The 26,920-nt window shown below is 38.9% G+C and overlaps 1 protein-coding gene across 14 annotated transcripts in view; it reads left to right on the forward strand.

Moving 5' to 3' along the window:
- The window catches only part of LOC110345474 (uncharacterized), a 793,246-nt gene that overhangs the window by 549,514 nt on the left and 216,812 nt on the right, over positions 1–26,920 (forward strand). Inside the window, exon 1 of one of the 14 annotated variants that reach the window (XR_002388845.2) lies at positions 11,314–17,938. The exons of the other annotated variants lie outside the window; for them this stretch is intronic. The gene's annotated coding sequence lies outside the window, so the exon portion shown is untranslated. Of the gene's footprint in view, positions 1–11,313; positions 17,939–26,920 lie in introns of those variants that run through there. 14 annotated transcript variants of the gene reach the window in all.

Here is a 26,920-nt window from a genome sequence, read left to right on the forward strand (position 1 = left end):
TATCAAAGTCAATGGCCTCAATTCAACAATCAAAAGAAGTAGACTAACAGAATGGATTAAGAAGCAAAACCTAGCAATATACTGTATACAAGAAACACACCTAACTCAAAAGGAAATTCGTAGACTGAAAGTAAAAGGATGGAAAACAATTCTCCACGAGACAGGAACCCAGAAAGAAGCAGGGGTAGCAATCTTATTTGCAGACAAAGTAGATTTCAAACCAAAACTAATTAAGAGAGACAAAGATGGTCACTACATCCTTGTGAAGGGAACAATCCAAGAGGAAGAGATGACAATCCTAAATATTTATGCACCAAATATGAATGCCCCCAGCTATACAAAACAAATATTAATAGCCATGAAAAACCAAATAAACACTAACACAATTGTAGTGGGGGACCTCAACACCCCTCTATCACAAATAGACAGATCATCTAGGAAAAAAATTAACAATGAAATTCTAGAACTGAACCAAGCTATTGAACAAATGGACTTAAGAGATGTTTACGAAGTGTTCCACCCCACAAAATCAGAATACACATTCTTTTCTGCTGCACACAGGTCATTCTCCAAAATAGACCACATACTAGCTCATAGGGAAAATCTAAGTAAATGTAAAAGAATTCAAGTTATCCCCTGTATATTATCAGACCATAGTGCAATAAAATTGGACATCAATAACATAAGAACCCGCAAAACTCCCACAAACACATAGAAATTGAACAACACCCTCCTGAACAAACAATGGGTGACAGAGGAAATTAAAGAAGATATTAGACAGTTTCTACAAGTAAATGATAATGCCAGTACAACATACAGGAATCTGTGGGACACAATGAAAGTGTTTCTACACGGGAAACTCATAGCAGTGAATGCCCATATTAGGACAACAGAGAGAACTCAGTTAAATAACCTAATGCTGAACCTCAAGCTCCTAGAAAAAGAAGAGCATAACAGACTCAAAGCTCGTACGAGAAAGGAAATTATACAGATCCGAGCAGAAATCAATGCAATGGAGACTAAGAGAATGATACAAAAAAATCAATCAATCAAAGAGCTGGTTTTTTGAAAGAATAAATAAAATCAATAAACCTTTAGCCAACCTTATCAAAAAAAGGAAAGAAAAGGTTCAAATCCATGCAATTGAGAATGAAAAAGGTGAAGCTACAACAGATCCAGCAGAAATTCAGAGGATCATCCATACCTACTTTGACAACCTGTACTCTAATAAAATGGAAAACACAGAAGAAATGGACAGATTCCTAGATACATATGAATTGTCAAAGTTAAATGAAGAAGATATAGAAATTCTAAACACTCCAATAACAATGAGTGAAATTGAAAATTTAATAAAAAATTTACCAACAAAGAAAAGCCCAGGTCCTGATGTCTTCACTGCTGAATTCTACAAGACATTTGAAGAAGAACTACTGCCATTATTCTTTAAACTCATCAAGGAAATTGAAAGGGAAGCAAGTCTTCCAAATTTGTTCCTGGAAGCAAGTGTTACTTTGATTCCAAAACCAGTGAATGACCCAACCTAAAAAGAGAACTACAGACCATTATCCCTAATGAACATAGATGTAAAAATCTTCAAGAATATACTGGCAAACAGAATACAGAGGGTCATCAAGAAGATCATACACCCTGAACAAATCGGATTTATCCCAGGGAGGCAAGGATAGTTCAACATATGTAAATCAATAAATGTAATACACTATATTAACAGAATCAAGGACAAAAACCATATGATCATCTCAATAGATGCAGAAAAAGCATTTGACAAAATCCAGAACCCATTCATGATAAAAAACACTACAGAAAATTGAAATAGAAGGTCTTTATCTCAACCTGATTAAGGCTATCTATGAAAAACCAATAGCCAACATCATACTAAATGGTGAAAAACTGAAAACTTTCATGCTAAAATCAGGACCAAGACAAGGATGCCCACTATCACCACTCCTGTTCAATATTTTCTGGAAACATTAGCCATAGCAATTAGATAAGAGAAAGAAATAAATGGAATAAAGATAGGAAAGGAAGAAGTTAAACTGTCATTATTTGCTGATGATATGATACTTTACATCGAAGACCCAAAAAACTCTACCAAAAGACTCCCGGACTTCATTGACAGATTCAGTAGAGTAACTGGATATCAGGTCAACACTCAAAATACAATAGCCTTCTTATATGCAAATAGCAAACCCATTGAGAGAGAAATTCGGGAAATAATTCCTTTTACAATAGCATCTAAAAAAATGAAATATCTAGAAATCACCCTAAAAAAGGAAGCAAAAGACCTCTACACTGAAAACTACAGCACACTGAAGAAGGATATCAAAGAGGATATAAGAAAATGGAAAGATATCCCTTGTTTCTGGGTAGGAAGAATCAATATAGTGAAAATGGCCATACTTCCAAAACTACTATATCGGTTTAATGCAATACTGATTGAAATTCCAACAATATACTTCAAAGAAATAGAGAAAACAATCCAAAAATTCATTTAGAAGCAAAAGAAACCTAGAATAACAAAAGCAATTCTAGGCAACAAAGACATGGCTGGGGGTATCACAATCCCCAACTTGAAACTGTACTGCAAAGCTACTGTGATAAAAAACAGTATGGTACAGGGCTGGGGATTTAGCTCAGTGGTTTCAACGCCTGCTACGCAAGTGCAAGGATCCGAGTTCAATCCCCGGTACCAAAAAAAAAACAAACAAAAAACCCCACAAAAAACAACAGTATGGTACTGGCAAAGAAACAGACCCAAAGATCAGTGGAATAGATTAGAAGATGCAGAAACAACTCCAGACATACTCAGCCACCTCATCTTTGACAAATGAGCCAATTACCCTCAATGGAGAAAAGATAGCCTGTTCAATAAATGGTGTTGGAAAAACTGGATTTCAACCTGCCAAAGATTAAAACTAGACCCATACCTATCACCGTGCACTAAACTAAGATAGAAGTGGATTAAAGAGCTAAATATCAAGACAGAAACAGTAAACTTGCTGGAAGATAAGTTAGGTAGAACTTTCAAGGATATTGGCATAGGAAAAGACTTTATGAACAAAACTTCAGTAGCACGGGAACTAGCCCAAAGAATCAACAACTGGGACTTCATCTTATTAAAAAGGTTCTGCACTGCAAGAGAAACTACCAACAGAGCTAAGAGACAACATACAATATGGGAAGATATTTTTAGCAGCTGTACCTCAGACAAAGCTCTACTATCTAGAATATATAAAGAATTGGAAAAAATCAGACCCCCCAAATTCAAAGACCCAATTCAAAAATGGGCATCCAAAATAAACAGACATTTCTCAGACAAAGAAGTAAAAACAGCAAATAAATATATGAAAAAATGTTCAACATCACTGGTCATTCGAGAGATGCAGATGAAAACAACACTGAGATTCCACCTCACCCCACAAAGAATGGCTGCTATGAAGAAATCAACCAATAACAAATGCTGGCGGGGGTGTGGAGAGAAAGGAACCCTTCTCCATTGTTGGTGGGAGTGCAGACTGGTGCAACCACTGTGGAAATCCGTATGGAGATACCTCAAAGAACTAGGACTAGAAGTCCCATTTGACCCAGCTATTCCCCTACTGGGTATCTTCCCCAAAGAATTAAAAGAATTGTACCACAGAGATATATGTGCACCTATGTTTATAGCGGCACAGTTTGTAATAGCTAATGTTTGGAAACAGCCCAAGTGCCCATCATCTGGAAACTGGATAAAGAAGATGTGTTTTTTTTAATAAAATGGAGTACTACTCAGCCATAAAGAATGAGAAACTAGAGTCATTTATTGCTAAATGGATGCATATTGAGGCCGTACTCTTAAGTGAAATAAATAGGACACACATGTGTAAGTACTGAATAGTATCTCTAGTGTGAGAAACTGAAAGTGTAAATAAGGATGAAAATGATTAAATGAATAATTGATCATTTGAAATAGGAAAAGTTCTAGGGGGGTAGGAGTGGCAGGAGGGGAAGGGGAAAGGGAAGAAGGGAAAGGAAAAATTGTGAGAACAACAGAAAAAATGGAAACACAGTCTATGTAAATAGGGAAGGGTCTTTGAAGGCATGTCTTTGAAGGGAACTATGAGGCCCTGCTTCCAGGCTTATAATGTGTAAAGTTTTCTCTGATATGTGCTTCCTTCAACTGCCATTTGGTGGTCTCGACAGGCTCAATGCCGTGAGGATGGCTTATCTTGGACTGGAACTTCCAGAATCATTAACTAAATAATACTTTTCTCTTTATAAGTTAATTGCCTCAGGTATTTAATTGTAGTAACATGAAGCTGACTACTATGCGAATCTTTGAGAAAACTTAGAAGAGGAAGATTAGTAGAATGATATATTGGTCTCATTATGGTAGTTCCTCTTAAGGGAACAATAGATTCTCGCTGATACCTGGTTGCTAGACATCCTAGATCCCCCTTACCCTTAATTAGCACTTCTACTAATCTCAATGACCTACCTGGTCTTGAGTGGCCTGAGATTCTAGTCACAGGCCAGGGATATTGTTACTGTCTATTTACCATCAAAATTGGGCAAGAAATTACCCATCCAAGTGCATTGTCACTATAGGATGCCAAATATATTCTCCTCTGCCTACATTGTGTAACGATGAATCTACCTTTTGCAGGTAATCAGTGTTAATATGTATGCCATTCTACACTTGCCATGCGTTGTGATCATTGCCTGCCCTTAGTTTCTAATAGTTAAGTGCTGCCATGAATGCCAACTTCTCTGAGATTTAATCATTTCTCCTATCTTCTGCCTTGGCAATTCAGGCATTTCTATCTTCTCTTAAGTTTGGGCTTGGAACAAGCAAATGTTTTCTAAAAAGAGCCAGATAATAAATATTTTAGGCTTTGTAGACTACAAATGGCCTTGTTTGGTTATCTTATTTATGTTTCTATATTCCTTTAAAAATATTTTTTAAAAATTCTTAGCTTGTGGGATTAAAAATAAGCCACGGGCCCCATTTGGCCTGCAGACTGTAGTTTGTGAACTCTGGACCATTGCTATTTCATGTTGTGAGACCCAACCTGGCAGGTTGTTTGCATAGTCTCACAGGATATTTAACAGGACCCATGTTAAATCCCATGTCCTGCCAGAGTGCCCCTAAATCAGTGAAATCTCCCTTCTTCAACTTTATACCTTCCCTCCCTTGAGCACCATCCTCAGCGTTCAGTCAAGTGCACACTCTTCTGGCTCTTTCTGGAAAGTGTTTTCCAGGTCTTGTAGCTCCTTCTGGCACATTCTCTTTCCTTCTTCATGAGGCTCAGCATGTTACCAGATGGGTGTCCTAACCTTAGTTATTGTCCTTGTTGCCAGGAGGGAAGATAAATGCTGATTCCAAGGGGGATGTGTGGTCCTGCAGGGGTGAGCCCGCTTCAATATTTGCAAACAAGAAGGAAGTAACTAGACCTTATGGGCCTTTCATTTTGGGCTAATTCTACAAGCTCATAGGATTCGGGGGAACATGAAGGACTTATGGATTTCAGATATATCAGTTCTGATGTCTACATTCCTGTGACAGGGTTCATTCTTTCCCAAGAGGGCTCTGAATTTATATAGGTGGGCTGTGTAAGTGGAAAATCTAATTTTCTTCAGAGTTCTGCTGCTCTTATGGCTAAGTCCTGGGCTTGATCCTCAGGATTTCTTCTTTACTCTTGGGCTGAAAGATGTAAGAGTCACTTTATAGGATACCATGAAGATCCTCTGATTTTTAATTTAGTTGTTAATTGAAAAATTTTAGTAACCTTTTGGTATTCTTTTAAAGGATTAATAAATTTTAGTTATAGCCACCCAATTCCATGATCATTATTTGTCTAGTTATTATTTGTTTCATTTTCATCACATGCCTGAGAAATCACCTTCTCTTTACCCAGAATATCCTCTCATGTTATCACAGATGAAAGCTTTAAGAGTGTCACCACTACCTTGTGCCAGTAATGAGTCCTTATTGCTAGGGATGCACAGAATAGCCCAATTCCAAAATCTCATCTAAGCATCTGCTTTCAGGGACTGACACTCTCAGATTGGGTTGGTTCTCCAAAGAGCAGACTCTGAGATGGAGACCTATGTACTGGGAGTTTATTAGACCATGTTCTGGAGGTTAATGTTTGTGGATGGGACTAGAAAAAGCAGGACTGAGCAGAGGAGAAGAAGGACTGGGATACAATCTCAATGAAGATATGGAGCTCGAGACCTAGGATGTCCCTTAAAATGGCCCCAGATTGGTGCAGGGGGCCTGAGCCTTTATTTCAGTCAATCAGTCCTTGTATGTGGGGCTCCCTAAGGGATGTGCCTTTAGAGAAGGCACTTTGTAGAGAGAGCCGACAATAGTGACTGTCTGCCGGTAACATATTCCACTGTTAGGCCAGAAAGTTCTTCAGTCAGAAAGGGATATCTGGGTGGCACATCACAGTATTCACTACAAAAACCCACATTCATTGGCTACAAAGTTAGAAAATCCTTGAAGTTAGAAAATACTTTTTGAAAAGGGATGCCTTTTAGGAAAAGTAACAAAACTTCTATGTTATTTGGGAATAAATGTTCTGGATCTTTTAAGAAAAAAACTTACAAGGCCTATTGAAAGACATGGAATTACACTTAAATAAATAGATACAGAATGTTTATGAATGGCAAGATATAACACTTTAAAGATGCTAATTCTCTATAATATCAAAATCAAAATCCCAGTAATATTTTTTTTAACTAACATTCTGAAATTTGTGTGGAAAAACAAAGGGCCAAGAATAGCCAAAACAATTTTAAAAGAAGAACAAGGAAGATGGACTTGCCTTACTGGTTATCAAGATTTATTAAAAGCTAAAATAATCAAAACAGGAGAGTAGTGTCATAGGAACAGATAAACAGTGCAATCAAATAGAGCCCTGTCTTGGATCTTTCTGCCACACCCCTCAAGAAGTCTCTTGAATTTCTTAGAACTGAGCCAACATAAGCAGACTATATAGCTCTTTCTTCTCTTCCTTCATTTATCCATTCTTTATATTCTAGATTTTTAAAAAAAGACAGCTTTGAGGTTTTTTTATATCAAGCCATGTGATCATCATCATGCTATATCGCAATTGTTTTATTTTGTTGAGCTCCTGTGAGAATCAGAGGTAATTCTTAAGTGCTCTGAGGATGGAGGAGGAAAGAGAGATGTAGACAAACCCCATGTGAGGGAGGCAGGAGATGAGGGACGGGAGAGGTTTGGCCCCCCTTTTCCCTACTGGGCCCCAAACAGCTCTCTCCTGAACCTCACTCATTTAGATAATAATTTGATTTATCAAGCCCCACCTTTAAAATACCAACATCTTCTCTCCTGGTAAAACCCATTGATTACTTTTACCACAAAGTGAATATTAATAACATTTCTCAAGCACTCTGTACATAGTAGGCACAATGCTAAGTGCTTTACATGCATTATCTTATAATCACAAAATAATGGTAGGAGGTCAATACAACAATTATTGTACCTCATTTATAAAAAAGGTAAATGGAGGTTATGGAGGTTAAGTATTTCACCCAAAAGCACACAGCTAATAAATGGCAGAGTCAAGATTTGAGTCCAGGCACTAACCAGCTCCCCTGTCCTATAGTGGACAGTTGGTCTGGTTCTCCACGTCTACCCAGTTAGAGGATGCATGTTTCACTGGACATGTACAAGAACGAGTGATTTCCTCTCCATTGCATAACCTGACTTTGGTTGCTTTGGTATAAATTTTGATTAGAGATTCCCAGGCATAGATAAAATATAAAAGAAAAAAAGCATCTAACATAATCAGTGACGTGAACCAAAAACCACCCTGAAAGTGTAAGATTTGCTTCCAAACACACAGTCTGAGGGAGCTGTATGATGCCAGCCCTCATTTCCTATTGCCTTTCTAGGCTTTTAATTCTTTTAAAACATTTTTTAAAAATTTCTATTTTTTTGACTTTTAGTTCTTAAAATCAGTTTTGTAGTGAGAAGGAACTATTAAGGACATTTTAGTAATATAAAGTTAATTATTGATTGTGCATTTCAAAGAAAGGCAAAGCAGATACAGTATTAGAAATAACTAGGTAATGTTACAAAATGTCTTTTTGAAAATAGTATAGTCTTCACATAATTTAAGTCTAGTTTCAAGAAATAAAATTTCAAATTCAAATTGACTTAAAAAATAAGGATATTTATAACACACAATTCATAAGGAAAATTATGACATTTTATATTTGACTCAGTGACTCAAAAAATGTCATCAAAGGCCCAGGTTCTTCCTGTCTCTTCATTCTGCTGTCTTAAACTTCAGCTTCGTTCTTAAGTTGGTTTCCCTGTGTTTACAAAATGGCAGCCAGCCATATTTGGGTCTTTATCCACATACAGTGAGGAAGTAAAAACCAGCTTCCCATTAATCTCTCATAAGAACCAAGAAGAACATTCTCAAAAGCCTCTTTGCTTGTCTCCCTGGCCAAAATCGAGGATCATATAGCTGTTTCTTTGCGAAATATTGGAAAAGAAGTTGAGATTACCCATAGTCAGCCAGATCCAACTCTTTAACTAGGGTTGTTCTTTCGGACACCATTGCTTTTTCTCAGTAAGAGAGAAGTAGAATATACATTTCAGAGCCAACCACAATACCCAATGTAGAATTTGCCTGTACCAGATGGATACCATGATTCATTGACACATTCATGAGATGTGTATTAAATATCTACCATCTGCTCAGAACCAAAAGATTCTAAAGGAAAGTTACACATGAATACTTTTTTCTCATTAGGTGACAAAAATAACAAGTTATAGTTCATGCCCCTCTTGCCTTCCACATCTCATCCTTTGGTATAAGCACTTGACAAAAATTCCAACACAGCCAGACACAGGGCTAAAGATGGAAATGGAGGCCAAATTTATGGCTCCAAAAGAAGGAAACTGCCCAAATTCAGTCACTCATTTAGTTCCAAACCAATTATTTTATTAAACACAACTCTTTAAAAATAAATCATTCTTTTTGTATAGACTGACTTTCCTTTTGTAGGTGATAAATGACACTGACTTGACCTTTTCCTCTGGAGAGCATGGACTGGTGTCACTGCCACCCACAAATCAGTTTGATAGCTCGTAACTGTTCACGTGGGCTTAGTACATTAAATACTTACATCATTTCTTCTCACAAGGATAGGAGAAGGGTTCAAAAATTCTTATATACTGGGTTCAGAGTGCTCTTTTATTGGCAATTTTCATTTGTAAGTGTGAAATACCTTCAGACACACTTGCCTTGGAAGTGATTGAGGTATGGGAGCTTGGCACAAGGTATGAGTTGTTCTAGTCAATGATTTAGCAAGATTTGAAGTGGGTCAGATAAATGATTTGGGCTCTCTCCTTTTTCTTTGCTAACAGCCCAGATGACTACACCTGTTTCTTTATTAACTGCAGAAGAGTAAAACCGTAGCAACATGAAATTAAATCTTTTTCAGCTTTGGCACCAGTATGCCCATGGAGAGTGCTAAAGACATGTGGAAGATTTAGTGCTTGGGAAGAGAAAAAGATTATTTGCTTCTGCCCCAGCAACAGAGCTATTCTATGAGCTTTGATTGCTTAAGAGAGACAGGGTACAGGTATGGTCTCCCCTTCTAACTCTTACTGAGACATTTTAATTCTTGTTGGCTTAGGTATTTGTTGAAGAGATTATGGCAGAGTCTAGAGCTGTGTTTTTTTGAAAATGTGTTCTTCTGGGTGACTCCCATGCTGATCATTTGCAGTATTTATATTTACAAAAGATAATAATCTAATCCACATTTCTACTTTTAACATCATTTTATTATTAGTTCATAAATCCCAGTAAACACTCTGGTCTACTAAACCTAGCAAGCGTTTGATGGTGGAATTGAATAGAGACAGGCAGGCAGGAGTAGGACATGGGATGTCAGTGACTAGTGGATTATTTTACTGTGCCATTGTGGCAACATTGGGCTGTAACTTGCCATGGTCCTGAAGTCACATGACTTTTCAGAATTCACCTTTTCATCTCCAAGTGATGCCTTACAACTTTTACATCTTGTGAAGATTAGACACCAACCCCCAAGACTATTCTACATGGTCGCATGTGTATTGCATCATGGGAACCTTTATCTCAGTGTTTGCAGTATGATCCCACCTGTGTCTGAATATTATATACATAGAGATTGAGACCTCTTTCTTTAGAACTTCAAGAATACTCTGAAGAATGAGATTAGTGGCCAGTTGGGAGAGGAAAACATGAAACTTTGTGGCTGAGACTACTTCCAGTCTGTCTATATGAAAGGTTTTTTTTGACATCAAGAATTATGTGTTTTCTTCAATTTTAGGCATGTTTTTCCTGTATTTTCTAAACCCAATAAATGGGTTATCATCCTCCCTTTGTTTGGATCAGAAACATGGCAGGATCCTTAATGCTTCCTTTTCTCTAAGGCCTCACATTTAATTCATCCTGAAAGCCCATGGATCTCCCTTCAACATGCACAGAAAAAAATGCCAATTTCATCTCTGTAGCCAACATCTTAGCCCATGGCACCATCATCTCTAATCCTCAAATATTTTCTGTTTTGTCTTCTGTCTTTGCCCCTCAATAATCCATTCTCTACCTTGCACCCAGAATTCCCTCTTAAAAATACAAATAAAAGTTCACCAATCCTCTTCATAAAACTTTCTGGGGTTTCCAAGTACTCTGAATAAAATCCAAATTCCCAACTATGATCTTCTAAGCCTTGCTTGATTTAGCTTCTTCTAACTTCTCTAAATTCTCTATTGTTCCCAGTCATTATGCCTAGACTTGTTACTCTTGTTTTTCTCTATGCCTGGGAATTTTCTTCCTCAGTCCTTCATGTGATGTTAGCTTAACTGTCACCTACCTGAGAGGAATACTCTGATCATCCATCCAAAATTTGTGTGGTAGCTACCATGCATTGGGTAGTTTAACATCCTTTCAAATTCCCTTTTCTTAGTCCAAGAATGCAAAGCTAAAACCCACATTTCCCAGATTCTCTTGGAGCTTGGACCCTCGAAATGATTTAGTTTCCACCAACAAAATGCAAGGCATCCATTTTGTGGTTCATGGGGTTTCCATCTGGATGAAAGTGAGCACCATTGTACTGGCATGGATTGTGGTAGAAATGGCATTAATTTGAAGCAAGTAGTCATAGCTGTCGCAGTTAGAGGCAGCTTCCTCTAACTAGAGCAGGGACTTTGGCAACAGCAGCAACAACAATGATTGTAATTGCTGTGGGTTTGGCAGTGGTTCTGTAGTCAGTTTAGCACCTTCCCAACACAACAGCTACTTGTGACAGAATGCACACAGGCTGGAGATTGTTTTTGAGGGTCAGCCTTGAGCCTGCTCCTCCAGCCTTTTTAACAATTTTACTGTCACTGAATTCCCTGTGTAGTCATCCCTTAGTATCCATGGGAGACTGGCTCCAGGGCTCTAGGTGGATATAAAAATCTGTCATGCTCATGGCCCTTATATAAAATGGTACAGAATTTGCATACAATCTCTGTATGTTTTCCTACATAGTTTAAATCATCTCTATATTGTTTAGAATACCTAATAAAATGTAAATACTATGCAAATATTTGTTACACTAAATTGTTTAGGGAATAATGACAAGAAAAATAGTCTGTACATGCTCAGTACAGATACAAATTTTTCCAAAATATTTTTGAATGTACAGATGCAGAAACAGTAGGTATGGAGAGCAGACTATAGAACCCTTTCTGCTTAAATGAGTTAGAGTAGATTCTGTTGTCTGCAATAAAGTCTGTTCCAATGTAAGTGGTTTTCATAAGTTACTCTTTAGTCCATCTGTTAGTTTTTTGTCCACCCTTATCATAATCCAAATTATACTGTTTATATAGCACTACTCTATAAACTTCTTTATATACTACTACTCTATAAACTTTGTGAGGTAATAGCCTTGTCTGTCTGTTGCACTGTTCTGTCCCCAGCACCTAGGACAGTTCTTGAAACATAAGAAGCATTCTTGTTGTGTGAATGAACAAGCCCTAGGCGTTCCCCATGTGTACTGCATGCCATACCCAGCAAGCTCAGCAGCAGTGGGCTTGCTCTGCAGCAACAGTCTTTTATTTGACTCATGCATTTGTATCTGGCCCAGCTCCAATTTTATTCCTCTGATTCAGCAATGGGAACATTCACTTTTGATGGTGATGACAGAGCAAGTCCTTGAATTCTTTAAAAGCTCTGCATCGGGAAGCTTCTGTCAAATGGAGTGCCTTGCACCACTAATCAGCTGAACAATGCTCAGCTGAGTGTCACTGTTGGTGGTGTCATATGGCAGGCCAGAGCTTGGACAAGGGAGGATAGGCCCAGCCTGGCCACTGGGGGCTCTTCTTGCTTGAAAGACTGTTTTGCAAACAACAGCAAGGCTAGTCACTTTCTTGAAGGACTGCCGAGGATCACTGCATCCATTCTGTCTGCTTGTGAGTTTCTGTCCCATAACCCAACACACTTCTTTCCTTCACAAAATCTTCATGGGTCCAAAGCATGCCCTACCTAATTGAACACCCCATTTTCTCTTTTGAGAGGCTCCAGCTTTCCCTTTGCCTACCTCCAAATGAAGCAAAGTTTCAAGTAATGCCTGCAGTCTTTTTGCTTTGTTTTAATAAAGTGAGAAGTTGGGTTTTCACCTTAAAATGTTGAATAATAGATTACTTGCCTAAAGTAATCTATGCCTCATCCAATTTTTTATGCTTAGTGCTGGGTACAGGGCTTGGTACATAATGAGTGCTCAATAAATCTTTGAAGAATGATTGAATGAGTGAATCATCCTAGTTTTGTGACTTTTTTCAAGCTGCCAAAAGGTTAAAATATGCTGACAAGCCTTGGCATATGAGGAAAAATTCCACATATGACTTTGATTCTATTCAAATGTGTTCCTGCAGGATTTCATTACCATTACTTCCACATCATGCTGGCTGAATATCAGTGCAAGGTTTAGTTGACAAGTGTCATTCACAAGTCACATCCCTGGACCTAAGAGAATATCCCTTGTGTGAGGCTTCCCTTTCTCAGCCCTGACACAATGAGACAGCAAATGTCAAGTGCTCCTTTTCAGAACTCATACACAGACTGATGTGCTTCTGCAAGGTCAGAACAAGCACCCATTTTACTTTGTATTCATGTGCAAGATGGCAGCTACAGGTAACCTTCAAAGAGGGGGGCTGTCATTGGCAGGAAGGGTGAAGGCTGGGAATTGAATCTTCCTAAAAAAGGCACATCTGCAGGCTGGCAGGAGAAGGGACTCATGTCAGGGGAGACTAACTTGCAGCAGAGGGCTGCTGGTTACTGATTAATCTGGGTACACATTTTCAAGGCAGAAGAGCACTGCCTGAGATTCAGCTCCTGCATGATGCCCTGGCTAGGAGGGGAGTGGGCAGTGGGTGGCTAGAAAGGGTGAGGTAAGGGAAGGATAGGGAATGGGCCCCACTGGTTGGTGGGAGGAGAAGTCTCCTTGGAGGGGTGGCTTGACCCTCCTCTGTTTCTGGGAACTACCAGAGACAGGTGATGTCTATCTTGAGGGCAGAAATGCTTGTTCCAAGGTGGAGACACTTCAAGGTTTTACCAGCTGACTCAAAGGGCAAATGTGAAATTCTTGAGTGCCAATGATTTCCAAGTCTCTTTAATAATGTGTGTATCCTAAACTAAGATTGAAGTGGATTAAAGATCTAAATATTAAAACAGAAACACTAAACTTGCTGGAAGATAAGTTAGGTAGAACTCTTAAAGACATTGGCATAGGAAAAGACTTTATGAACAAAACCTCAGTAGCATGGGAACTAGCACAAGGAATCAACAACTGGGATCTCATCTTATTAAAAAGCTTCTGCACTGCAAGAGAAACCACCAACAGAGCTAAGAGACAACTTACAATGTGGGAAAAAATTTTAGCAGTTGTACCTCAGACAAAGGACTACTATCTAGAATATATAAAGAACTGAAAAAAATCAGACCTCCCAAATTCAAAGACCCAATTCAAAAATTGGCATCCAAAATGAACAGACATTTCTCAGACAAAGAAGTAAAAGCAGCAAATAAACATATGAAAAAATGTTCAACATCACTGGTCATTCGAGAGATCCAGATGAAAACAACACTGAGATTCCACCTCACCCCACAAAGAATGGCTGCTATGAAGAAATCAACCAATAACAAATGCTGGCGGGGGTGTGGAGAGAAAGGAACCCTTCTCCATTGTTGGTGGGAGTGCAGACTGGTGCAACCACTATGGAAATCAGTGTGGAGATACCTCAAAGAACTAGGGCTGGAGGTCCCATTTGACCTAGCTATTTCCCTGCTGGGTATTTTCCCAAAAGAGTTAAAAGAATCATACCAAAGAGATACATGTGCACCTATGTTCATAGCAGCACAGTTCGTAGCTAAAGCTTGGAAACAGCCCAAGTGCCCATCAACTGGAAACTGGATAAAGAAGATATGATTTTTTAAAATAAAATGGAGTACTACTCAGCCATAAAAAATGAGAAACTAGACATTTATAGCTAAGTGGATGAATATTGAGGCCATACTCTTAAGTGAAATAAATAGGACACATATGTGTAAATATCGAATAATTTCTCTAGTGTGAGAAACTGAAAGTGTAAATAGGGATTAAAATGATTAAAACAAATAATTGATAATTTGAAATAGGAAGAAAAGGTCCAAAGGTGTAGGAGAAAGGAAAGAAGAGAAAGGAAAAATTATGAGAAAAGAAAGAAATGGAAACAAAGTCTGTAAATAGGGAAGGGTGGAGTGGGTGAAGGAAGCACAGGGAATGGGGAAAAAATAAGAACCAAGATACATCACGTACAGGTACAAGCACCCAATGATAAATGTAAATGTATTGTAAACTTAAAATGTACCAATAAAATAATTTAAGTAAAAAAAATAATGTATGTATCATATGGTTACCTTTGAGTATCTTTTGACAGTCAAATACTTCCACTCTCAAGATGACTGGGAATACCTGCTGTGGTGGCTACTATTATCCCTTCTCTACTGTATAACACATCATGAGTTACATGGTTTGTGGGTTTTATGTAAGAGGTCAACCAAGTCCTCACAACCTGTGATAGGTGTGTTTATCCCCATTTTATAGATAAAGAACTTGAGATGCTGAGCAGTTAAACTTGTCCCATCTTACAGAGCTGGAAAGTAACAGAGCTGAGTCTGAAATAAAAACAATTTCACCCCTTTTCTAAAAGCACAAATCCCTAAACAATGTTATTTTCTAACTGCAGAAGATTTTATAAGATATTTGGCCCCAGGGAATGCAATTTTCTATAATTGGGAACTAACAGTTTGTTACTGCTCTTGTATCCTCCAAACAGTTTATTTTATTAACCATAGATCAAAATTGTTTTTAAAAAATAGATTCAATTGAATGAATCAAAATGTGGTTTGGGCATAGGATGGGCAGCTGCCACAAGAGGAGTGGGTGGCTGGCTTTGAAAGTGTGGGCATAGGAGAGCCAGAACCTGCAGGCTCACTCTCTTCCTTGCTCTCGTGCCAACCTGCTTGGGTGGCTGAAATTCCCCAGAACAGAACACTCATTTAGATGGATGGTCTTAAAGAGTCCCTACCAAAATCTCTGTTCTGTATGAGGACTAAGATTCTGCTAAAATGAGAGTAATATTCACCTGTAGATACCACTTTTTTTCATTTGACTCTGATAACAAACTCTAAGCCCCCATTCCCTTTTGGCATAGGTCAGTTTGTCAGAATAGACAGCACTGGGCAAAGGCTGAGGGGATGAACAGCAGGACAGGTAAGTCTTGGTGATAAGAAGGTATTTTCAGACAAGTTGAGGGACATTTGTCCTGTTTCTTGAGGATGGGTCCTGAGAGAACCCCAGGCATCCAGAGATCAATTTGAAGAAAGTAAGCCGAGACACTGTGGGAAGTTGTGAAGCTAAAATGTGAGGATTGTTTAGATGTAGAGAAGAATCTGTTGCAAACACTGCATGTGTAATAAAAATTAAGCTTTATCAATTCACCATTAGATAATTATATTTCATCAAAGAAATAAGCCATGTCTCTGACAATTTTGCCTGGCAGCCCTGGAGGAGCAAGAAGGAGACCTTGGAAGAGAGGAGGAGAATGGCAAGGGTGTGCTGAGGTTGACAACCATGGATTTCATGCCAGCTTCAGTATGGGCCCATCCAGGTCACCAGCTCTTTCTCACATGCTCTCTTTTGCTAGATCAGAAAGCCCAGTTGGATTCAGGCTCAGTCACAACTTGACCTTAGTCAGGCACACCTGCCTCCCTAGGAGACAGGCTGGCATAGCATCCCATGGCAATCCCAAGGCCTCTGGCCCTCTGCACAACTCCCTACCTGGAAACTTCTGGTCCTTCCTTGCACATTTCCAGGCTCCTACCCATGCTCACAACCTTGCAGCTCTGTCAGAGTTTATGGTTCCGTAGAAGTGGTGCCCAGAATCAGAGTAGAGAAGACATTATCCTGCAACAGTCACACCCTGCTTCCATTGGTCTCTCTTGGAAACTGAACTGGTCTTGGGCAGATTTGTAAATTCAGCCAAATCTGGTTTTCATTTCCTGTGTTCATTTTGCTGTATTTCAAAGCCAGCCAAATGTCTACTATTTTCATCCTCCACCCCCACTGCCCATCATTACCTCCTTTACTATTTCATTTCTTCTGGGCCTAGATAATCCCATACTTTGGAATAATCTCCCCTTCCTTCTTAGCTGGTTACCTAGACTTATCTGTCCTGAGCCTCGTAGGGAGTGATACCAGCTTGTCCTGATAAAGGAAAACATATTCATATGTTAGCGAACTACTATTACTTTGGTAGGCAACACCTTAAAACGCTTCAGTACAAGCTTTGTCTGTGTCAGAAAGACTCGTAAGGCATAAGCCTAATGATAAACTCAGGAACCACCATGGATCAAAAAGGAAGGTATTTCACTCATTGCTCACCTCACCAGTGGAGCCAGCTGCCCCTTCCCTGTCTGTGTGGAACAAGCCTTGGAGGCCAGGTTTGAAAGTCTGGACCTGCACTTTGTTTCTGACTCCAAAGAGATCTTGGCAATTGGTTGTAAATCTCCATAGAGCCCTGAGGGTCCTTCTCTCTGAAGTAAGTGCAGTTTCCTTCTGGTAGTGACTTAGGTCACTATCCAAGTCTTGGCTACTAAGTTATTGCAGGGTTCTCTGCAAACACTGAGGTGTTTGAGAACAGCTTAATAAAAGACTTGGATGAGATTTTTCCAGAAGTTGGATATTAAAATGCGATATTTGGTCTAGAACTGAAGATTGGACTTCTTGCAATGTATTAAAAAAAACAAGCTAAATGAAGTATTCATGGCCATTAGATGCTTTTCACCCTAAACAAAACAAAACAAAACAAAAAACTAAGCCTGGCAAGTTTGGAAAATGATTGCTGCCAACCTTTGTGCAATTTTGCGAAGCTATCTTAAGAAATCGTAGAGACATATTGTGCTGTGAAGGTTTTCAGCCTGGTATAGGAAGAATGAGTGGAGGAGTCCCAAGGTTTGACTTTCCTCTTTTATAGAGCTATGTGGAACATGCTTCCAGATGTTGATCTAAATAAAACTGACTATCTGTCTTGTTTTCGAAGCCACGTATGATTAGATTTGGTAACACTGACAGCATAATCACAATGTGTCCTAGTTCTGTGACATCATGTTTCTCATGAGGGCACTTTTAATTTTTGTTCTCTCAGAGCTTGGGATAGGAGCTCTTCACATTTGGTGGCCTTGCTTTGATTTATATGGAAATGTATCTTTTTGAAGCTATGAAGTTCTTCCTCTTCAGAATCATTAGCTGAACCCCACAGCCAGTTCTGTAAAACCCAGAGTAAAATCAATCCCATTTTAGACAACTGGGCTTCAATGTCTTGACCAAGGTAAGTTTTGGGTTGAGTCAGAAATCCTAAAATCTGAAGAAGGAGAAGCTCAGAAGTGTTTTTGCTTGCTATAAGATCAGCAGACCTGACTTCATTTTTAGGTTTCCATTGATCTCTCACATCTATGTTCACAACAAGTCTAAACAAGAGAACATAAAGCATTCTACTAAATCTTTGTCTCTTCCCCCCGCCACCTTCTTTTGGTTATGTTCTCTGTTGGAACCTGCTGTGGGTATTTTGTGTGTCTATATATCACTCATTGCAAAAAAAGAGAGGAAAGCCAGCTGACTAGTCAACTTTTATGTGATTGTTTGTGGTCACATTTCCTCAAGGAAAACATTTTGGGGGAAATTAATGCTAAGTTCCCCCAGGGAAATGGATAAGAATTGGGACTTTCATCAACTGTGGGATAGCCATCCCATACCAGGGAGCTCAGCTATAGGAAACTCTATATTTGGAAAATCTACTAGACTTTGTTCCCAAATTGATGATTTCGACAGTTACCATCCATTTTTGTTTCCTTTACTTGTTTTTTTTTTTTTGGGGGGGGGGTTGGTTTTGAGTCTACTGATTGAGAAAGAGGCCAATGATAGGTTGGAAAAAAGAGTAAATATTCCAAACCCAAAGTCACTCTGAATCTGTGTCGCAAGATGGTGTTTTTGAGTCTTAGAGATAACACCTCCTCAGTGCTCCCTCTTATGCATCTGTACTGTGATAACAAAATACCATAGACTGGTACCTTATAAACTACAGAAATTTACTTCTTACAGTTCTAGAGGTTGGAAGTCCAAGATTGGATGCTGTAGGTTCAGTGTTTGCCAACGGCTTGTATCCTGGCTCATAGATGTCTGGCTTCTTGTGTCTTTGCCTCGTGGAAGTAGTAAGAGAGCTCTCTTGGATCTTTTTCATAAGGGCACTAGTCCTATTCATGAGGGCACTAGTCCACAGTCATGACCTAATTGCCTGTAAAAGTCCCCAACCCTGGGGGTTGGATTTCAGCCTGTGAATTCTAGGGGGATGCAAATATGCAAGCTATAGCATCTGGTTACAAATAAGCCCTTGATAGGTAGTTGTGGAGTCCTCAGTAGCATGCCTTTACTATAAGGTGCCAAGTCCCACATTTCTACTCCTCTTTTTCCTCATTGTTTTATTCATGTTCATACTCAAAAAGGTTTAGAAGAAAGTGAGATAGATAGAAAGTGAGACATACTGCTACACCATCCTTTACAATCTTTTGGAAATAATCATCTTTTTTCATGAAATGAAGAGCACAAAACCCCCTTCTCCTCATTCCCAGAGGCTAATATCATAAATACTGGTGAGAAATTCTTGCTGTGTGCAGGAAAAGGCTGTGCAGATAAGAGTGGAATTCCAGTCTCTTTCACAAAGTGTTGATGGCTCAGATGTGGAGCAGGAGAGACTTTCACGCTCTTGCAGAACCCAGGCTTGACCAGCTGGATGAGAGCCAGATACTCTGATCTGGGATGGTTGGAAGGGGAAAAAAGAGGTCTTAGTCCACAGTCAAAGACTTACCTGTTTCCTTCACAATGCTTGGTCTCCCAGCCTCAATTTGCCCACAGAGAGAAACAAGTTTTTAGCAAATGACTTGGCAGAAATAAATCTGCGTGATTTATCTTAACTGAATACAGAGAGTTTCGGTTTTGTTGTTGTTGTTGTTGTTTTTTAAATACTGGGTCTCACTATGTAGTTCAGTCTGGTGTTCTCACTATGTAGCCCAGGTTGTCCTCAAATTTGCAGTGGTCCTTCTGCCTCAATTTGGAATTACAGGTATGTGCCACCATGCCTAACTTGTTGTCATTAGTTGCAAAGGTAATTTAACATAAACACTAAAGAATATTTTGAAAAAACTAGAAATATTGATAACTTCTGCATTCTTTTTGAGGGCTTTCACATATCCTTTAAAATGTTTATAACCAATATATATCACTTAAAAATAAAATCAGATTATAACTTTAAAAATAATATTTCTCTAAGCTACCATTTCTGTTTTGAAATATTTTCTCTTTTTCAGTGTTTAACAGTTTTGGATGCATGAATTTCAACATTTTAAAAAGATTACCAAGGTTAACTATACAATACAAAACTAAGCATTTTAATGTGCAAAATTCAGTGGCAATGAATACATTCACACTGCTTTGCAACCACTACCTTAGTCTGGTTCTGAAACACTTCCAAATTGTTTACTGGATAAAATCTGTTACCCTTTAAACAGTTTCTGTGTATTTTCCTCTTTCTCTGGGACTTGGCAAATCAATCCACATTCTGTCTCTATGGATTTATCTATTATGGATATTCATATAAGTGGGATTTTATAATATATGACTTTTAACAGTGTACTGTTTTTTCATCTAGGTGGTAGCATGTATGAGTATGCCCCTCCTTTTGTGGCTGAATAGTGACCCATTGTGTGGATATACCACATTTTGTTTATTAGTTCATCTGTTTGTGGACATTTGGGTCATTTCCATATTTCAGCTATTGTAAGTAGTGTTTCTATGAACATGCACTTACATGTTCTTGTTTAAGTATCTGTTTTTATCATGTTTAGGTCTAACTCTAGGAGCTGAATTTCTGAATTATGTGGTGATTCTATGTTTAACTTTCCAAGGAACTACCAAACTGTTATTCCCAGTGGCTGAATCATTTTACTCTCTAACAGTGAATTTTGGTGATAAAATTGGACTGAGAAAGAGGCAATGAGAGAGACACAGGGCAAATATTCAAAACCCAGAGCTCTGAATCTGTGAATAAGAATGATATTCTTGAGAACTGAAGACCAGTGCTGAGGTTTTTGTCTGTTTGGGCTTCCAATTTCTCCACATTCTTTTTTTTGGTACCAGGGATCAAACTCTGGTCCTTGCACTTGCGAGGCAGGCAGTGGAACCACTGAGCTAAATCCCCGGCCCTTCTCCACATTCTTGCCAGTACTTGTAATTTATTTTTGAAATACATCGTGTACATGTTATTTATGTAATCAATTAAATATTGAATTTTAAATTTTAAAGTAATTTCTAGCATTGTGTACCCTTGAGCATTTGGCATTATCAAGTTCCTGGTTCAGAATAATCTGCTCCAATTTCCCACTCATATCTGTAATCCATCCTTGTGACTTTACCTTTTGCTAATTTTGAGCACAACATTTATTGTTAGGTTCTCTTTTGTCTTAGAGCCATCTCTGTACTAGGTCTGACAGATTGCACATGTCAGCCCTGCCCTATTCTTTTTAGCTACATGAACTTTTTTTGAAACATTATATTTCAAGCAGCTTTGTGGGCAAAGCCAAGTGAGGTTGTTCAAATTTTGCTTCTGTTGAAACTTTTGCTGAAAACAGGGATGTATTTATGACAGAGAAGAGTTAACAAAATGGGGAAGGAGGTCTTAGAGTGTTTACTTTCCTTCAGTTTCACTCACCTTCCTACATTTCAGTCTCACAACTGACAAAAGGATGTGGAGGAATGTAGGTGTCCAGAGTGTCCAGTAGAGTTTGGGGGAGAGAGGGAGAGGCAAGAATAACCTTGTGCTCTTTGATATGGACAGAGTAAAAGCTAAGACTATCTAACTCACTTCATGAGTTAAGCTATCAGGGGAAAATGACAGAAGAAAATTCAGAGTCTCTCGATCTTGGCACCACTGGCATTTTGTGCTGGGCAATTCCTTGCAGTGGGAGGGCTCACCTGTATGTGGCAGGATGTTTAGAAGCCTCCCTGACTACACCCACAGATGCCAGTAGCATTCCCACCAGCCTCAGGTTGCCTGGGTGACAAAATCACTCTTAATTAAGAATCACTGGGTAAAGCAAATAATTATTTTTTCACTTATCAATTGGCATTATTAGCTTTTTTAAATTTTAAAGCTAGTATTTATTGAGGCACTACTATGTATCAGGCACTGGTATTTTCATTCATTTTTCCCCCTTAGCAAATGTCTGAGAGTGTACTCAACCAGGAACAAAATCTGTAACGTGGAGCAAACCCTGGCAAACTGCCCTGTGGAGCATTCATTCTAGTGGAGGGACAGACATGTTAAAAATAATCACACATGGAATTGCAAGTGTGATAAACGGTATGGAAGGGAGATGTTTTAGTCAGCTTTCTGTTGCTATAACAAATGCCCCAAAAATAATTTTATAGAGAGAAAAGGTTTATTTTTAAATTTAATTTTATTTTTTTACTTAAATTCTTTTATTGGTACATTTTAAGTATACAATACATTTACATTTATCTTTGGGTGCTTGTACCTGTACATGATGTATCTTGGCTCTTATTTTTTCCCCATTACCTGTGTGCCCTTCACCCCTCCACCCTTCCCTATTTACATAGATTTTGTTTCCATTTTTTTTTCTTTTCTCATAATTTTTGCTTTCCATTCTTTCCTTTCCCCATCTCCTCCTGCCACCCCTACCCCTTTGGATCTTTTCCTATTTCAAAGTATCATTTATTAGTTATTAATCCTTTTAGTCCTTATTTACACTCTCAGTTTCTCACACTAGAGAAACTATTTGGTATTTACACATGGTGTCTTATTTATTTCACTTAAGAGGATGGTCTCAATATGCATCTATTTAGCTATAAATGACTCTAGTTTCTCATTCTTTGTGGCTGAGTAGTACTTCATTTTATAAAAAAAATACATCTTCTTTATTCAGTTTCCAGTTGATGGGCACTTGGGCTGTTTCCAAGCTTTAGCTATTACTAACTGTGCCACAATTAACATGAGTGCACATATATCTCTGTGGTACAATTCTTTTAATTCTTTTGGGAAAATAACCCAGCCAGGGAATAGCTGGGTCAAATGGGACCTGCAGCCCTAGTTCTTTGAGGCATCTCCACACTGATTTCCATAGTGATTGCCCCAGTCTGCACTCCCACCAACAATGGAGAAGGGCTCCTTTCTCGCCACACCCCCGCCAGCATTTGTTATTGGCTGATTTCTTGATAGCAGCCATTCTTTGTGGGGTGAGGTGGAATCTCAGTGTTGTTTTCATCTGGATCTCTCAAATGACCAGTGATGTTGAACATTTTTTCATATGTTTATTTGCTGCTTTTACTTCTTTGTCTGAGAAATGTCTGTTCATTTTGGATGCCAATTTTTGAATTGGGTCTTTGAATTTGGGAGGTCTGATTTTTTTCAATTCTTTATATATTCTAGATAGTAGGCCTTTGTCTGAGGTAGAGCTGCTAAAAATTTCTTCCTATATTGTAGGTTGTCTCTTAGCTCTGTTGGTAGTTTCTCTTGCAGTGCAGAAGCTTTTTAATAAGATGAGATCCCAGTTGTTGATTCCTTGTGCTAGTTCCCATGCTACTGAGGTTTTGTTCATAAAGTCTTTTCCTATGCCAATGCCTTTAAGAGTTCTACCTAACTTATCTTCCAGCAAGTTTAGTGTTTCTGTTTTAATATTTAGATCTTTAATCCACTTAGATCTCAGTTTAGTGCATGGTGATAGATATGGGTCTAGTTTTAATCTCTGACAGGTTGAAATCCAGTTTTTCCAACACCATTTATTAAATAGGCTATCTTTCCTCCAATGAGGGTGGTTGGCTCCTTTGTCAAAGATGAAGTGGTTGAATATGTCTGAAGTTGTTTCTGCATCTTCTAATCTATTCCACTGATCCTAGAAAAGATTTATTTTGACTTGCAACTTTGGAGGTTCCAGTGCATGGTGGGTTGGCCCCATTGATTTTGGACCTGTGGCAAGATAGCACATCATGGTGGGGAGCATGTGGTGGAGCAAAGCCATCCACTTTGTGCCAGGGAACGAAAAGGAGAAATGAAAGGAGGGGGCTGGAGTCCTGCTATCCATCCCCTTTGAGGGCATACCCCATTGACCTAAGAACTTCTGCTATTCCCCAACCCTAATAACGCCAAGCTGGGGACCAAGCCTTCACCACCTGGGCTTTGGGGTATATTCCAAATCTAAACCATAACAGGAGGTCTTTGGGGGATGTGACAGGAGCCATTTCCCAGTGCTGTCTATGAACCAGGCTCTGTTCTGAGAACACAGCATGCCTTAACTCACAGGACCCTGTGACATCCCCATGGTATAAGCTGTTGGCAGAGAAGGAAGGTGAATTTTATGTGGGCAAAAGCAAAACAGAGAACAAGTGGTGGAGTTGAGTTTTGAACTGAAATTGTCTTCAGAGCCTGAGCTTTAAGCACAACCTAAGATAACCTGAAGTGAGATCTGAAAGAGGTGTCAACTGATTGAAGAGGGGAGGGCAATGTTCCAAGGCAGAAGTAAAAGCAAACAAATAGGCTTTGAGCCAGAGGAGAGATGGATGCTTGAGAAAAAGCCAGAGTGGCTGGAGTGGAGACAGTGTTGGGGAGGAGGAGGAGGAGGGAGTGCGGAGGATGGCAGGTCACACCACTGTGGCTTGCAGCCTACCTTAGAGAGATCTTTACCTGGAAAGCAGTGATGACCACTGGAAGGGGTGGGGGTTGAGTATGGAAAAGATACTTTTAGGCTTGACTTCATTATCATATTTATATTTATGCTTACCCAGTGAGGGAGTAAACCCTATTTTACTCCTGAAATGGAGAGGACTCAAGGAGCCAAATGCTTTGCTAAAGTGACCAATATGAAAAGTGGTGGATGTGGGATTTCATCTCAAATTTTTCCTATTCTAAACCCTGTTCTTTTCACCAAGATTCTATGTAGCCCCTTTCACCTGGGGTAGGGAGACTTGAGCCCAGCCTGGTCACTGCCCACACCTCCCCTACATGACAGTTCATGAGTTGAGTTTGAGGTCTAGCAATTGTTTCCAGTGGATTTTGATCTCAGCGTGTGATCTCAGACACAAGTCCATGCATCTCAACAATCATTTTTTACCTTTGGAATATTCTAGTCTCTTGATTGTCTTTCATTCCAACTCCAATTCACCCTTTCACCCCGCCCACACTTGGACCCTGAAAGTCTGCCCTAGAGCACTGCACATGTGGTCTCAGATAAGAATCACCCCATTCAGAGTAGCTGGCAGATAGGTGTCCTATTTGCTCACCCCTGCGTGAAGGAGTCCCTTCCCCAGGCTTCCCAGCCACAGAGTCGGGGCTGTGTGGTTGGTTTTCCTCTGTTCTTTTGGAAATATTGTATGAGTTTGCCCCTCCAGGTAAACTTTGAGCTTAAATATCAATTGTGATTGCTGCATCTTTCCTGTGATATTACCCCATTCTGCTGGGATTAGGTTGAGCGAGCCTTCTTGCTTGCTTTAATCACACATTTCAGAAGTGCCGAGACTTGCAGCGAAGTTGGATTCTTCTTTTTACACCATCCAAAACGGTCTGCAGAGTGAACCAAATTGAAATGAGCTCCTTCATCTTACACACAGATAATTAAACTTCAAACACTGTTTATCTCAGTGCCCAAATCCTCAGAATGCAGAAGCAAATTAATTTTAAATCTATATCTGCTTTAAATAGTAATTGTTTAATCAACAGGCTTGATGTATAATTATATTCTTTGTTCATACTCCTTGCAGGCTTGAATAGACCACATAATTCCTGGGTTGCTTTCATTTCTGTAATTAGATCATGTGACAGATCCTTACTATATTACAGTTGACTATCATCACATCTCTCCCACCCCCTTTTAAATTTGAAAATGGCTTCTCATGAATACTTAGGTTCTAACAGCCCAGTTTAACAAGGAGCTCTGAGTATTTACCTTTAATCCTTACTCTTCTTTCAACTAATAATCTCCTTGGGGGTATGATTTGCAGGTGCTCCATCCTTTTAGAGCTGAGACTTCTTGTCCTTCTTTTGAACTCCTGCTTTCTCCAAAGAAAGCCCTTCTTGTCCCATGGAAACACATTGTTTGAATCTCTAGAAGTCAATATTGTCCTTATAGAAGCAATATTTGAGGTCCTAACCAAACAAAAAATAATGTATTGAGATTTTGTTTGGTGACCATCTGGGGCTTCTTAGAGAAAGAGGAAGTAATTTTCCTTATTAGAAAGAGTAGTTTTATCTCCAAGAATTTATTTTACTTTCCTGGATTCATCCCATAAAAAAATGAGAACTGGACACTAGATAATTAGGTCAGCACTGAAATCTATACTCTAATTGAAATTTCTTTGTTCCACACAATATGCCTGATTTTCTTTGGGCCTGTGCTAGAAATATGATTACTCAGCCAATCTGGCTCTTTTAACTTCCTTTGTCCCTCATGTCCTCCAGCTCATTATCTTTCAGATTTGATTTTCTCAAAGCCTTACAATTTTTAATATTTTTTCCTAATTTTTGTTATCAAGGCATGCAGAATTGGGTAAGGTATTGTTGATTTTGGGATACTCAGTACTGTGTGAATTGGAGGGAGGTTGTAAAGAGAGCGCATCAATTTAAACAACAACATGGAGTATTTGTACTGTACTTGAGCTCACAACAACCAGGCTCTTTTCTTCTACCATTTTGAAATTACATTTAATTTTGTATTGTCACTCCTTGGTCTTTTGATTCATTTCCTATTTTTTTTTCTACCCATGGAGTTGCCATGTTTCTGATTACATTCTCTTAGCTACACAGCAGTGCATTTTCCAGGCAGTATATCCTTTTGCTATTTTGATCCAGCTATGTATTTTTATGAGTTTCTGGATTATATTGTGCACATACTCTGTAACTGTCAGTTTGTGTTTATTTGTTTATTTGTTTTGCAGTGCTGGGGACTGAATCCAGAGCCTTCATACTGAGCTATTGCCCTAACCCTTTTTAAAAATTGTTTAAGGCAGGGTCTTGCTAAGTCACTAAATTGCCCAAGCTGAGCTTGAACTTGTGATCTTCCTGCCTGAGCCTCTCTGAGTGAATTATGATTATGACTTATTCTTTGGGTATTTGCAACACCTCTCAAATCTTACATCTTTTGAATTAATATCTGCATTTGTATGCACTTTTCCAGATCACTCATACAAATAATAAATTAAATGTGGTATATTACAGTCACAGATTAATAGTAATCCTGTATTAGTAGCTCTG

The sequence above is a fragment of the Heterocephalus glaber genome, unplaced genomic scaffold (assembly GCF_053883595.1).
Source record: "Heterocephalus glaber isolate CG9 unplaced genomic scaffold, H.glaber_assembly_v1.0 deba00001543, whole genome shotgun sequence".
Taxonomy (NCBI): Eukaryota; Metazoa; Chordata; class Mammalia; order Rodentia; family Bathyergidae; genus Heterocephalus; species Heterocephalus glaber.